A 16,820-nucleotide genomic window follows, 5' to 3' on the forward strand; every position below is an offset into this window, starting at 1 on the left:
GAGAAGGGGACGACAGAGGATGAGATGGTTGGATGGCATCACCAACTCAATGGACATGAGTTTGAGCAAGCTCTGGGAGTTGGTGATGGACAGGGAAGGCTGGTGTGCTGCAGTCCATGGGGTCTCAAAGAGTTGGACCCGACTAAACTGAACTGATATACTGTCTAAGAATGTAGCTTGTTCCCATTTTCATCTTATTACTATACTCAATTCTGTGATTCTTATATATCCTCACTCTATTGTAGAAACCATTATAGTTCATCACTTTGACTTTCTTGAGGAATCAAATAGGAAAGGTTTACTATAGAATAGTCTCTCTCTAAATAAAAAGAAAATGGACAAATTGCAAGAATATTAAAAAAAATGACTATCTCTGGATTAATCTCAGTTATCTTTGGAGGGTTACTGGTTTGAAAATTTTCTCTGGGCAATAATATCAGCTTGAGAAAAATGAATTATTTTAATTAAAAGAGGAGAGAAAATAAATTAGACTGACATTTAATAACTCTTCATTTAGATTTATTTTTGTGTGTAAAGTCTGTTATAGGTAGAATGATACATATAATGCTCTCTAACTCTGTAGGGCCTGAAATCTGTTTTGTTTTTTGAAAATCAGAAAATAAAAAGACTTGGGATAATAATAGCTTTTGCCTATTTTAGCAACTTCTCAGGATTATGCAATAGATAACATTAACTTGAATTGCTCCACTGAAAAGCTGTATAAGACCAGAACCTAATTTTCCTCACAGGTTTGTTCAGTTTATTAAGTCCATTTGTAAGTCTTCAGAAATTTTGCTAGCCTGAACTACACCCAAATACAAACACTATTTGAACTCTGGTTTAAATGGGACTCTTCAGTCTGGTTATCATTGTAGAAAGCCATTAGTACACCACTCAAATGAAAGCCTCAATGTGCCTGTTTAAACAATTAATTTACTAGAGTTGTTTATGCACTACCAAAACTCATTTCTTAATGTTCAAAATTTGGAACATCCTGGAATACCTTATAATATTAGATTTGATAGTCAATAGTTGGACAGAGGAGCCTAGAGGGTTACAGTCCGTGGGGTCGCCAAGAGTCAGACATGACTTAGTGACTTAACAATAACAACAAAAGTCAGTAGTACCAAATGATAAATTAATATTTTAAAATAAACACATAATAGGTAAAACTTCTAACTCTATGCTTTTAAAAATTCTAGGAAATATCCCCACCCATATTTTTATTTTCTCTAAGACATGTGTAGTCATTTCAGTGGGGGTTCCAACAAACTCATTGTTGGGTGGAAATATCAACAGACTATTTATAACATAGCTTTGGGAGATGCTAAGGGTGGAAGTAAGTCCTCATCCTGGAAGGCTCACTGGGGTCAGGTCTTTAAATGGGAAGACAGATCTTAAGCCTGTGTTCTAGCCTGGAGTAAACAAAATAGAGGGCTATGAACAGAGAATGTGTGCTGTATTCTGGACTCTATTTGGGAGGCAAACTTATATTCCAATGTGATCCTTCACAGAGAACTAATAAAACTGGAACTCCTATGTACATATTTTCAAAGAACATCAAAAACAAGTTTCATAAATAGACTCAATAGCTTGGTTTGGAGAATTGCTGCTATTTATGATGCCACTTGTTCTTCCTTAAAAGTGTGATTTTTGAAATTTTCTAAATTATGTAGCGTAATTGTAATGTAACATTTTAGAATAGTTAATAATAATATTCCTCAGTGGTACAACTTCTCCTGAAGAAAGAAGTCTTACTTCTATAGCAATCCTTGAAAAGCCCCCAGGTACCAAATTGCAGAAACTGGAGGAGCAACTTCTAACATGACTGCATTCTGTAAATCATTTGGAAAACTTTTTGCTCAAAGGATAGAGAAAACACTGGAAAAACACATTCCAGGATGTACAAAGATTAGAGCAGCCTCTTCTTGATCTGAGGAAGACAACACACTGCTCACAGTTTTAAGCTTAAAGAATTGCTAATCCTGACATATAAAATGTCACCTTGAGTAACTGAAATTTCAAATGAAACAAGATGAAGCCCCCAAATAGCTTAACACTTCACATGATACAGTATCAGATGCTGGCTAAATTTTTGATTTTTACAGGATTGGATGAACAGTGACAAACAGAATGCCACAAGGTAAGTTACCATGTTAGATTTTAATGTAAGAGGGAGAAGATCATGGGTAGGCAGATACTCACATACATTTATGCTTGCCTCTGCATAAAAGGTAAGCTGAGATGCACTGTGGTGTCTTTTGTTGAGTGATCACAGGGTGGAGATGTCTGCACACATGAAGGAAGGCCAGAGGAAGGCTAGAGGCAAAGGTTGAATTTTTATAATAGAAGTCACCAGATCATTAGCTGTGTTTGTCTGCTGGCTGCAGAGTATGTGGCTTCTGTTTCATAATAACTGATTAGGGAAATCCATAGCAAAGATGGCAGAGGAACAGGATGGGGAGACCACTTTCTCTCCCACAAATTCATCGAAAGAACATTTGAACGCTGAGTAAATTCCACAAAACAACTTCTGAATGCTGGCAGAGGACATCAGGCACCCAGAAAGGCAGCCTATTGTCTTTGAAAGGAGGCAGGAAAAAATATAAAAGATAAAAAGAGAGACAAAAGAGGTAGGGATGGAGATCCATCCTGGGAAGGGAGTCTTAAAAAAGAGAGAAGTTTCCAAACGCCAGGAAACACTCTCACTGGCGAGTCTGTGATGAACCTTGGAATCTCAGAGGGCAACATAACTGGGAGGAAAAATAAATAATTAAAACCCACAGATTACGTGCCTAAGGCAACTCCCAATGGAGAAGCAGCGCAGACGCTCGCATCTGCCACTAGCAAGCGGGGGCTGGACAGGGAGGTGCGGGCTCCATTGCATAGGGTAAGGACCAGGCCTGAATGCCTTGAGGGCAATCCGAGGGAACTAACTAGAGATAGCAACCCAGACTGTGGGAGAGCTACCCCACAAAAAGCCCTAACCTAAGACACTGCCAGGCCCGCTCACAGAACAAAGGACTGAGCAGAGCTGGCCAGCTGCAGACTGGCCCATCCCCCATCAGAGACAGGCAGGCGAGGGCAGCCAGAGCTGGAAGGGGGCAATCACAGCCCCAGAGAGGCATCCTCTACCAAACTGCAAGAAGGCTTCATTGCTAATCAAGACTTCTTGGGATTCTGGATGGCTGACATCCTCTGGGAGGGTCGCAGCCAGAGATCAGCTCCCCAGAAGAGACACACGGCACACCTGAGAAGGCACACAGGTTGTACACCCAGAAAACGGAGTGGCAGGGACAGGGGAGGTGACAAGTCGCAGCTCACCAAGCACCTGGTCACCTGAGCTGCTCGGACCGGCAAAGGGCACAAAACACAGGCCCAACCACGTCTGCACCTTTGTGGAGTACCCTAGTAACTGAACCTGAGTGGCTTAGACCTGGGAAGTGCCTACAACTCAGGGCCCACCTCAGATAGCTCCTGGCAGAACAACCTAGAGCCTGAGCAATGTAGACTGGGAAAGCACATATGCCATGAGCGGCGGCAAACAGTGTGGCCGAGACACTGTGAGCACTCCCCACAGATGCCAGCTATATCTGAAGTGTTCCTCCCTCCCTGCAGCATGACTGAGCAAGTGAGCCCCCAAAAGTGATCACCACCGCCCCCCTTGTGTCAGGGCGAAAATTAGACACTGAAGAGACCAGCAAAGAGAAGAAGCTAAAACAAACAGAGAAGTGACAGGTGCAATGGATTAAAACCCTGTAGTTAGCACCAACTACATAAGAAGGGGCCTATAGATCTTGAGAAGTATAAGACTAATCAAGGAACTATCTGAAAATGAACTGACTCAACACTGTCCACAACAGCTCCAGAGAAAGTCTTAGATATATTTTTACTATTATCATTTTTTAAGTTTTCAAAAAAAATTATAAGTCCTCTATTACTCCTTTAATTTTCATTTTTATGACCTACTATTACTTTGCAAAAATATCCTATTTTTAAAGCAAACTTTATATATATATATATCTTATAAGTTTTCTAACTTTGGTTTTTTCTTTAATATTGTAGTTTTGAGAATCCAACCTCTACCCTAGATTGTTAATCTCTGCTTTTTGGTATTTGTTATCACTTTTGTACCTTTAAGAACCCAACCTTCAGTACCCGTTTTTACTTGGGAGCGAGATAACTGGCTTGACTGCTCTCTCCCCCTTTGGACTCTCCTTTTTCTTTACCAGGTCACCTCTATCTCCTCCCACAACCTTCTCTTCTCTACCCAACTCTGTGAATCTCTTTGTGTGTTCTTCACTGTGGAGAACACTTAAGGAACTGATTAATGGCTAGATCTCTCTCTCTCTCTCTCTCTCTTTGATTCCCTCTTTTCTCCTCCTGGCCACCTCTATGTCCCTCCTCCCTCTTCTCTTCTCTGTGTAAATCCATGAACATCTCTGAGGGGTCCAGACTGTGGAGAGCACATAAGGAAGTGATTACTGGCTAGCTTGCTCTCTCCTCTTTTGATTCCCCCCTTCTCCTCCTGGTCACCTCTATCTCACTCCTCCCTCTTCTCTTTTCCCTGTAACTCTGTGTACCTCTCTGAGTGTCCCTCACTGTGGAGAAACTTTTCATCTTTAACCTAGATGTTTTATCAACCGTGCTGTATAGAAGGAGAAGACTTGAGACTACTGTAAGAATAAGACTGAAAACCAGAAGCAGGAGGCTTAAGTCCAAATCCTGAGAACACCAGAGGACTCCTGATTCCAGGGAACATTAATTGACAGGAGCTCATCAAATGCCTCCATACCTACACTGAAACCAAGCACCACCCAATGGCCAACAAGCTCCAGAGCAAGACATACATGCATATTCTCCAGCAACACAGGAACATAGCCCTGAGCTTCAACATACAGGCTGCACAAAGTCACACCAAACCCACTGACATCTCAAAACTCATTACTGGACACTTCATTGCACTCCAGAGAGGAGAAATCCAGCTCTGCCTGGCAGAACACCAACACAAGCTTCTGTAACCAGGAAACCTTGACAAGCCACCTGCACAACCACACTCACAGTGAGGAACCTCCACAATAAAAAGTAACCACAGAATACAGAAAGACCACTCCAAACACAGCAGTATAAACACAAAGAAAAGGCAAAGAAATACCCAGCAGGTAAAGGAACACGGTAAATGCCCACCAAACCAAACAAAAGAGGAAGAGATAGGGAATCTACCTGATAAAGAATTCCAAATAATGATAGTGAAACTGATCCAAAATCTTGAAAACAAAATGGACTTACAGATATAACTCCATTGCCTGGAGACAATTATTAAGAAGATACAAGAAAGGTTTAAGAAGGACATAAGAAATAAGAAAGAGTCAATATATAATGAATAATGCAATAAATGAGATAAAAAACACTCTGGAGGGAACCAACAGTAGAATAACAGAGTCAGAAGATAGGATAAGTGAGGTAGAAGATAGAATGGTAGAAATAAATGAAACAGAGAAGAAAAAAGAAAAATGAATTAAAAGAAATGAGAACAACCTCAGAGACCTCTGGGACAATATTAAATGCCACAACATTCAAATCACAGGAGTCCCAGAAGAAGAAGACAAAAAGAAAGAGCATGAGAAAATACTTGAGGAGATAATAGTTGAAAACTTCCCTAAAATAGGGAAGGAAATAATCACCCAAGTCCAAGAAACCCAGAGAGTCCAAAACAGGATAAACCCAAGGTGAAACACCTCAAGACACATATTAATCAAATTAACAAAGATCAAACACAAAGAACAAATATTAAAACCAGCAAGGGGAAAACAACAAATAACACACAAGGGGATTCCCATAAGGATAACAGCTGATCTTTCAATAGAAACTCTTCAGGCCAGGAGGGAATGGCAAGACATACTTAAAGTGATGAAAGAAAATAACCTACAGCCCAGATTATTGTACCCAGCAAGGATCTCCTTCAAATATGAAGGAGAAATCAAAAGCTTTACAGACAAGCAAAAGCTGAGAGAATTCAGCACCACCAAACCAGCTCTCCAACAAACGCTAAAGGATCTTCTCGAGACAGGAAACACGAAAAGGGTGTATAAACTCAAACCCAAAACAATAAAGTAAATGGTAAAGGGATCATACTTATCAATAATTACCTTAAACATAAATGAGTTGAATCCCCCAACCAAAAGACAAAGACTGGCTGAATGGATACAAAAACAAGACCCCTATATATATTTTGTTTAAGAGACCCACATGAAACAAGGGAAACATACAGACTGAAAGTGAAGGGCTGGAGAAAGATATTTCACCTATAGAGACCAAAAGAAAAAGCAGGAGCAGCAATACTCATATCAGGTAAAATAGACTTTAAAACAAAGAATTGGAAAAGAGACAAAAAAGGACACTACATAATAACCAAAGGATCAATCCAAGAAGAAGATATAACAATTATAAATATATATGCACCCAACATTGCAGAAGGCGATGGCACCCCACTCAAGTACTCTTGCCTGGAAAATCCCATGGATGGAGGAACCTGGTAGGCTGCAGTCCATGGGGTTGCAAAGAATTGGACACGACCTAGCAACTTCACTTTCACTTTTCAATTTCATGCATCGGAGAAGGAAATGGCAACCCACTCCAGTGTTCTAGCCTGGATAATCTCAGGGATGGAGGAGCCTGGTGGACTGCCATCTAAGGGGTCACACAGAGTTGGACATGACTGAAGTGACTTAGCACCAGCAGCAGCAGCAGCACCCAACATAAGAGCACCACAATATGTAAGATAAATGCTAACAAGTATGAAAGGGGAAATTAACAATAACACAATAATAGTGGAAGACTTTAATACCCCACTCACACCTATAAGTAGACCATCTAAACAGAAAATTAACAAGGAAACACAAACTTTAAATGATACAATAGACCAGTTAGACCTAATTGATATCTATAGGATATTTTACCCCAAAACAATGAATTTCACCTTTTTCTAAAGTGCACGTGGAAATTTCTCCAGGATAGATCACATCCTGGGCCATAAATCTAGCCTTGGTAAATTAAAAAAAAAAGAAAGAAATCATTCTAAGCATCTTTTCTGACCACAATACAGTAAGATTAGATCTCAATTATGGGAGAAAAACTGTTAAAAATTCCAACATTTAGAGGTTGAAAAACACACTGCTGAATAACCAACAAATCACAGAAGAAATAAAAAAAAGAAATCAAAATATGCATAGAAATGAATGAAAATGAAAACAAAACAACCCAAAACTTGTGGGACACTGTAAGAGCAATACTAAGAGGGAAGGTTCATAGCAATACAGGCATACCTCAAGAAACAACAGATAAGTCAAATAAATAAGCTAACTCTACACCTAAAGCAACTGGAAAAGGAAGAAATGAAGAACACCAGGGTTAGTAGAAGTTTTAAGAAATCTTAAAAATTAGGGCAGAAATAAATGCAAATGAAACAAAAGGGACCATAGCAAAATCAACAAAGCTAGAAGCTGGTTCTTTGAGAAGATAAATAGAATTGACAAACCATTAGCCAGACTCATCAAGAAACAAAGGGAGAAAAATCAAATCAATAAAATTAGACGTGAAAATGAAGAGATCACAACAGACAATAAAGAAATACAAAGGATCATAAGAGACTACTATCAGACACTATATGACTATAAAATGGACAACTTGGAAGAAATGGACAGATTCTTAGAAAAATACAACTTTCCAAAATTGAACCAGGAAGAAATAGAAAAATTTAAAAGACCCATCACAAGCATGGAAATTGAAACTGTAATCAGAAATCTTCCAGCAAACAAAAGCTCAGGACCAGACGGCTTCACAGTTGAAGTCTACCAAAAATTTAGGGAAGAGCTAACACCTATCCTACTCAAACTCTTCCAGAAAATTGCAGAGGAAAGTAAATTTCCAAATTCATTTTATGAGTCACCATCACCCTAATACCAAAACCTGACATAGATGCCACCCACAAAAAAAGAAAACTACAGGCCAATATCACTGATGAGCAGAGACGCAAAAATCCTTAACAAAATTCTAGCAATCAGAATCCAACAACATATTAAAAAGATCATACACCATGACCAAGTGGGCTTTATCCCAGGGATGCAAGGATTCTTCAATATCCACAAATCAATCAATGTAATACACCACATTAACAAATTGAAAAATAAAAACCATATGATTATCTCAATAGATGCAGAGAAAGCCTTTGACAAAATTCAACATCTATTTATAAAATCCCTCAGAAAGCAGGAATAGAAGGAAGATACCTCAACATAATAAAAACTATATATGACAAACCCACAGCAAACATTATCCTCAGTGGTGAAAAATTGAAAGCATTTCCCCTAAAGTCAGGAACAAGAAAAGGGTGCCCACTCTCACCACTAGTATTCAACATAGTTTTGGAAGTTTTTGCCACAGCAATTAGAGCAGAAAAAGAAAAAAAAAAAAAAAGGAATCCAGATTAAAAGGAAGAAGTAAAACTCTCACTGTTTACAGAGGAAATGATACTCTACATAGAAAACCCTCAAGACTCCACCAGAAAATTACTAGAGCTAATCAATGAATATAGTAAAGTTGCAGGATATAAAATCAACACACAGAAATCCCTTGCATTCCTATACACTAAGAAAACAGAAAGAGAAATTAAGGAAACAATTCCATTCACCACTGCAATGAAAAGAATAAAATACTTAGGAACATATCTACCTAAAGAAACTAAAGACCTATAGATAGAAAACTATAAAACACTGGTGAAAGAAATCAAAGAGGACACTAAGAGATGGAGAAATAAATCATGTCCATGAATCAGGAGAATCAATATAGTGAAAATGAGTATACTACCCAAAGAAATCTGTAGATTCAAGGCAATCCCTATCAAGCTAACAATGGTATTTTTTACAGAGCTGGAACAAATAATTTGTATGGAAATACAAAAAACCTCAAATAGCCAAAGCAATCTTGAGAAAAAAGAATGAAACTGGAGGAATCAACCTGCCTGACTTCAGGCTCTCTCTACTATAAAGCCACAGTCATCGGACAGTATGGTACTGGCACAAAGACAGAAATATAATGGAACAAAATAGAAAGCCCAGAGATAAATCCACGCATTAATGGGCACCTTATCTTTGACAAAGGAGGCAAGAATATACAATAGAGAAAAGAGAATCTCTTTAACAAGTGGTGCTGAGAAAACTGGTCAACCACTGGTAAAAGAATGAAGCTAGAACACTTTCTTAATCCATGAGTTCAGTTCAGTTCAGTTCAGTTGCTCAGTCATGTGGGACTCTTTGTGACCCCATGAATTGCAGCATTCCAGGCGTCCCTGTCCATCACCAACTTCCGGAATTTACTCAGACTCATGTCCATCGAGTCCGTGATGCCATCCAGCCACCTCATCCTCTGTCGTCCCCACCTCCTCCTGCACCCAATCCCTCCCAGCATCAGAGGTTTTTCCAGTGAGCCAACTCTTCACATGAGGTGGCCAAAGTACTGGAGTTTCAGCTTTAGCATCATTCCTTCCAAAGAAATCCCAGGGCTTATCTCCTTCAGAATGGACTGATTGGATCTCCTTGCAGTCCAAGGAACTCTCACGAGTCTTCTCCAACACCACAGTTCAAAAGCATCAATTTTTCAGCGCTCAGCTTTCTTCACAGTCCAACTCTCACATCCATTCATAACCACTGGAAAAACCACAGCCTTGACTGGACGGACTTTTGTTGACAAGTAATGTCTCTGCTTTTGAATATGCTATCTAGGTTGGTCATAACTTTTCTTCCAGGGAGTAAGTGTCTTTTAATTTCATGGCTGCAGTCACCATCTGCACTGATTCTGGAGCCTCCCCAAAAATAAAGTGTGACACTGTTTCCACTGTTTCCCCGTCTATTTCCCATGAAGTGACAGGACCAGATGCCATGATCTTCGTTTTCCGAATGTTGAGCTTTCAGCCAACTTTTTCACTCTCCCCTTTCACCTTCATCAAGAGGCTTTTTAATTCCTCTTCCCTTTCTGCCATAAGGGTGGGGTCATCTGCATATCTAAGGTTATTGAAATTTCTCCAGGCAATCTTGATTCCAGGTTGTGCTTCTTCCAGCCCAACGTTTCTCATGATGTACACAGCACAGAAGTTAAATAAGCAGGGTGACAATATACAGCCTTGATGTACTCCTTTTCCTATTTGAAACCAGTCTGTTCTTCTATATCCAACTCTAACTGTTGCTTCCTGACCTGCATATAGGTTTCTCAAGAGGCAGGTCATGTGGTCTGGTATTCCCATCTCTTGAAGAATTTTCCACAGCTTATTGTGATCCACACAGTCAAAGGCTTGGGCATAGTCAATAAAGCAGAAATAGATGTTTTTCTGGAACTCTCTTGCTTTCTCGATGATCCAGCGGATGTTGGAAATTTGATTTCTGGTTCCTCTGCCTTTTCTAAAACCAGCTTGAACATCTGGAAGTTCATAGTTCACGTATTGCTGAAGCCTGGCTTGGAGAATTTTCAGCATTAGTTTACTAGCGTGTGAGATGAGTACAATTGTGTGGTAGTTTGAACATTCTTTGGCATTGCCTTTCTTTGGGATTGGAATGAGAACTGACCTTTTCCAGTCCTGTGGCTACTGCTGAGTTTTCCAAATTTGCTGGCATATTGAGTGTAGCACTTTCACAGCATCATCTTTCAGCATTTGAAATAGCTCAAATGGAATTCCATCACCTCCACTAGCTTTGTTCATAGTGATGCTGTCTAAGGCCCACTTGACTTCACATTCCAGGATGTCTGGTTCTAGGTGAGGGATCACACCATTGTGATTATCTTGGTCGTGAAGATCTTTTTTTGTACACTTCTTCTGTGTATTCTTGCGACCTCTTCTTAATATCTTCTGCTTCTGTTAGGTCCATACCATTTCTGTCCTTTATTGAGCCCATCTTTGAATGAAATGCTCCCTAGGTATGTCTAAATTCTTGAAGAGATCTCCATTTTTTTCCATTCTGTTCTTTACCTCTATTTCTTTGCATTGATTGCTGAGGAAGGCTTTCTTGTCTCTTCTTGCTATTCTTTGGAACTCTGCATTCAGATGCTTGTATCTTTCCTTTTCTCCTTTGCTTTTCGCTTCTCCTTTTTTTCACAGCTATTTGTAAGGCCTCCTCAGACAGCCGTTTTGCTTTTTTGCATTTCTCTTCCATGGGGATGGTCTTGATCCTTGTCTCGTGTACAATGTCACGAACCTCTGTCCATAGTTCATCAGGCACTCTGTCTATCAGATCTAGTCCCTTAATTGTATTTCTCACGTCCACTGTATAATCATAAGGAATTTGATTTAGGTCATACCTGAATGGTCTAGTGGTTTTCCCCACTTTCTTCAATTTTGGTCTGAGTTTGGCAATAAGGAGTTCATGATCTGAACCACAGTCAGCTCCCGGTCTTGTTTTTGATGACTGTATAGAGCTTCTCCATCTTTGGCTGCAAAGAATGTGATCTATCTGAATTCAGTGTTAACCATCTGCTGATGTCCATATGTACAGTCTTCTCTTGTGTTGTTGGAAGGTGTTTGCTATGACCAGTGCGTTCTCTTGACAAAATACTATTACCTTTTGCCCTGCTTCATTCCATATTCCAAGGCCAATTTTGCCTGTTACTCCAGGTGTTTCTTGATGTCCTACTTTTGCATTCCAGTCCCCTATAATGAAAAGGACATCTTTTTTGGGGTATTAGTTCTAATAGCTCTTGTAGGTCTTCATAGAACCATTGAACTTCCACTTCTTCAGTGTTACTGGTTGGGGCATAGACTGGGATTACTGTGATATTGAATGGTTTGCCTTGGAAACGAACAGAGATCATTCTGTCGTTTTTGAGATTGCATCCAAGTACTGCATTTCAGACTCTTGTTGACTATGATGGCTACTCCATTTCTTCTGAGGTATTCCTGCCTGCAGTGGTAGATATAATGGTCATCTGAGTTAAATTCACCCATTCCAGTCCATTTTAGTTTGCTGATTCCTAGACTGTCTCCGTTCACTCTTGCCATCTCTTGTTTGACCACTTCCAACTTGCCTTGATTCATGGACCTGACATTCCAGGTTCCTATGCAATATTGCTCTTTACAGCATCGGACCTTGCTTCTATCACCAGTCATATCCACAGCTGAGTATTGTTTTTGCTTTGGCTCCATCCCTTCATTCTTTCTGGAGTTATTTCTCCAGTAGCATATTGGGCACCTACTGACCTGGGGAGTTCCTCTTTCAGTGCCCTATCATTTTGCCTTTTCATACTGTTCATGGGGTTCTCAAGGCAAGAATACTGAAGTGTTTGCCATTCCCTTCTCCAGTGGACCACATTGTGTTAGACCTCTCCACCATGCCCGCCCATCTTGGGTAGCACCACAGGCATGGCTTAGTTTCATTGAGTTAGACAAGGCTGTGGTCCTAGTGTGATTAGATTGACTAGTTTTCTGTGATTATGGTTTCAGTGTGTCTGCCCTCTGATGCCCTCTTGCAACACCTACCATCTTACTTGGGTTTCTCTTACCTTGGACGTGGAGTATGTCTTCACAGCTTCTCCAGCTAAGTGCAGCTGCTGCTCCTTACCTTGGACGAGGGATATCTCCTCACCGCCGACCTTGAACATTGAATAGCTCCTCTAGGCCCTGTGGCACCCGTGCAGCCACCGCTCCTTTAACATGGGGTTGCTCCTCCTGGCTGCCACCCCTGGCCTTGGGTAGGGGTAGCTCCTCTCAGCTGCTTCTGCGCTATTGCAGCCTGGCACTCTCGGCTGCCACCCCTGACCTTGGACATGGCACCATACACAACAATAAACTCAGAATGGATTAAAGATCTAAAAGTAAGACCAGAGACTATAAAACTCCAAGAGGAAAACAGGCAAAACACTCTCTGACATAAATCACAGCAGGATCTTCTATGACCCACCTCCCAGAATATTGGAAATAAAAGCAAAAATAAACAAATGGGACCTAGTTAAAATTAAAAGCTTCTGCACAACAAAGAAGACGATAAGCAAGGTGAAAAGACCACATTCAGAATGGGAGAAAATAATAGCAAATGAAGCAACTGATAAAGAACTAATCTCAAAAATATACAAGCAACTCCTGCAGCTCAATTCCAAGAAAATAAATGACCCAATCAAAAAATAATATCATATAAGAAACGAATTGCCAGTCTAGGTTCGATACAGGATACAGGATGCTTGGGGCTGGTGCACTGGGATGACCCAGAGGGATGGTATGGGGACGGAAGTTGGAGGGGGGTTCAGGATTGGGAACTCATGTACACCCGTGGTGGATTTATGTTGAAGTATGGCAAAACCAATACAATATTGTAAAGTAAATAATAATAATAATAATAATAATAATAATAATAAATATTTAATTTTAAAAAATGGGCCTAAGAACTAAACAGACATTTTTCCACAGAAGACATACAGAGGGCTAACAAACACATGAAAATATGCTCAACATCACTCATTATCAGAGAAATGCAAATCAAAACCACAATGAGGTACCATTTCACACCAGTCAGAATGGCTGCCATCCAAAAGTCTACAGGCAATAAATCCTGGAGAGGGTGTGGAGAAAAGGGAACCCTCTTACACTCTTGGTGGGAATGCAAACCAGTACAGCCACTATGGAGAACAGTGTGAAGATTCCTTAAAAAACTGGAAATAGAACTGTCTTATGATCCAGCAGTCTCACCGCTGGGAATACACACTGAGGAAACCAGAATTGAAAGAGACACGTGTACTCCAATGTTCATCGCAGCACTGTTTATAATAGCCATGACATGGAAGCAGCCTAGATGTCCATCAGCAGATGAATGGATAAGAAAACTGTGGTACATATACACAATGGAGTATTACTCAGCCATTAAAAAGAATCCATTTGAATCATTTCTAATGAGGTGTATGAAACTGGAGCCTATTATACACATTGAAGTAAGCCAGAAAGAAAAATACCAAGACAGTATATGAATGCATATATATGGAATTTAGAAAGATGGTAATGATAACCCTGTATGCAAGACAGTAAAAGAGACACAGATGTATAGAACAGTCTTATGGACTCTGTGGGAGAGGGCGAGGGTGGGATGATTTGGGAGAATGGTATTAAAACATGTATAATATCATATGTGAAATGAATTGCCAGTCCAGGTTTGATACATGATACAGGGTGCTTGAGGAATGGGATGGGGAGGGAGGTGGTAGGGGGGTTCAGGATGGGGAACACATGTACACTCGTGGAAGATTCATGTGAATGTATGACAAAACCACTACAATATTGTAAGGTAATTAGCCTCCAATGAAAATAAATAAATTTATATTTTAAAAAAGAACTGATTAGGAAAATAAAAGATTTTGAAAAAAGCCTGTTCATCACATTTCAGTGTGTACACTTTATAAATTCTTTTAAAAATAGATATTCCTGCTAATTGCAAATAATTAATCATCAGTGTGCATTTCCAAGTAAACAAAATTTAAAAAATATGTCCTGCAATTAATATGAAGTGCATAACAAACATGAATAGCCCGACAGTCTTGGAACTCTTCCTAAATTTTGCTTTAAATTTAAACTAGTAAAATGCTTGGGTAGAAACAGTATATTTGCATACCAGGTGTTGCAGAAGTGGTTAAGAGCCCACCTGCCAATGCAGAAGATGTAAAAGATGTGGGTTCAATCCCTGAGTTGGGAAGAATCCCTGGAGAAGGATAGGGCAACCCACTCCAGTATTCTTGCTTTGAGAATCTCATAGACAGAGAAGCTGGTGGCTACTGTCCATAGGATCACAAAGAGTTGGACACAACTGAAGCGACTTAGTGCACATAAATAAAGAAGACTCTGGAAATTCAGTTAAGCTGCTTTTAAAAAATAAATGTATATCTCTCTATATATTTCTATCTATCTATATTTTATGTTGCAAATACAACAAAGTTCTGGTTAATATGGTAAGCTAGTTAATGTGTAAAGACAAGCCCACTCACTGAAAATATACACACATCATCATATACACACAAGATAGATATAACAGTTTCAAACTGTAAAGTTAGTTTTTTAAATAAGGAAAGGAATGAACAATTTCTATAACTAAATGGTAACTAGAAGATAATTGGATCAGTGTGTGACAAAGCAGGAAACGGAAGCATATACGAATCACGCTTCTTCGAGGCTGGGGTTTTAATGTTCAAATAGAGATGAGGAATATAAATATAATGGTCATACTTGTACAATGTGGGCAACAGGTATGACCCTGAGTAGGGATTCATTGACTCTCCCATCCAGGGACAAGAACCTGGGCAACTGTGTCAGTGGGAATCTGGAAGCTGCATGTAGTCACCGTCTAAGAAGGGATATGAAAGGGTGAAAACTCATCAAGGAGATATCTGAACAACATGTCTGACTCGTTACTATGGGGCCTGGTATAAATCAACCCCCATTGTTCTGGAAAGCTGAGCCAAGAAATTACCACTAAATTGGTGCAGAACTGTTGAAACCCACAGGACTCAGGGAAAGGAAACCTGAAATCTGGCCTGCACAACCCAGGGTTCAGGAAGTGCTTATAGAAAGCAATGCAGTTCTCACTGAAAATACATTTATAATCAGAAGTCATAAACCAGGTAGGATTAAAAGATAGAGAATGTATACTTTGTGAACTGGAGAAAACAAAAAATCTGAAATAATCTGTTGAAAATAGTCAATAGGATTCAACATAGGCAGCCTGACATACTTGATGTCTGGATAAACCATTCTTGAACAGAATACCTAACAATTCTGGGTAATATATTTAAAATATCTTTTTAAATGCATAACTGAACCAGTAGGAGGTATGATCAAAACATCAGAGGTCAGCAATAGTGATAAATGTGAATCAGAAAAGTTTAAAGACAAAACTGGCTTTTGCCCTGAGGCATCTGCCCATCTGTGGTGATGTGAGTTTTTTGTTTTTTAAATAATTAAATCACAGTAACCAAGTGGAGGAAGATTGACCTTTTGATGCCACAGTGCATATTTACTACATGAAAAAAGAAAACACAACCTCCTTGAAAATTGTTAACTTGAAGTGGCAGAATTGGTAAGATTGTAGTTATGTTGACTAAGATTTTAGGCATTTGAGGTTTAGCTCTGCCACTTTTCAAACATAAAAGTGTAACATATGCAAAGTGCCCAGATTTCAAGTGTGTGGCTTATCAAATGTTTATACAAATGAATACTTGATCTCCGCATTATGAAATTGAGTATTAGAAGAGACCAAGAAACTCTAATGTATATACCTAGCCCAATTCAATGAATAGCTTCTGTGAAGTTATTTTTTTCTGTGGAAAAAATATCTATCATCCTACATTTGCCTTGCCTATTAACTGCACTTTGTAAAAATTAAATGTTTATGTCTGTCTTTGTTCACTTAACATGACTGTCAACTATACCCATATTGATTGTGGTAAACTTCATTCTCATGGCTATACATTGTTCCATTTGTATGATTTTACCACAAGTTAATTATAATATCTATTCTTCAAGAATATTTGGGTTACTTCAATCTTGAGCTATTAAAAACAGGGCTACTAAAGATATTCCTTACATGTAGTTTGGTGAACATGTGTATACCAAATTCTGTTGGTTATATACTTAAGACTTGGAAGGCCAAGCCATTGGATGCACATATATTGAGCTTTAGCTGATTCTCCACACTATTCCATAATCATTGTTTCTCAATAGCAGTGCATAAAACTCCAGTTTGTTCCACATCTGAGCCAATATTTCAAAATTTTAGGCTCTTTCACTTTTCTACCCTAGTGGG

Source organism: Capricornis sumatraensis, chromosome 7 (genome assembly GCF_032405125.1).
Source record: "Capricornis sumatraensis isolate serow.1 chromosome 7, serow.2, whole genome shotgun sequence".
Lineage (NCBI taxonomy): Eukaryota > Metazoa > Chordata > Mammalia > Artiodactyla > Bovidae > Capricornis > Capricornis sumatraensis.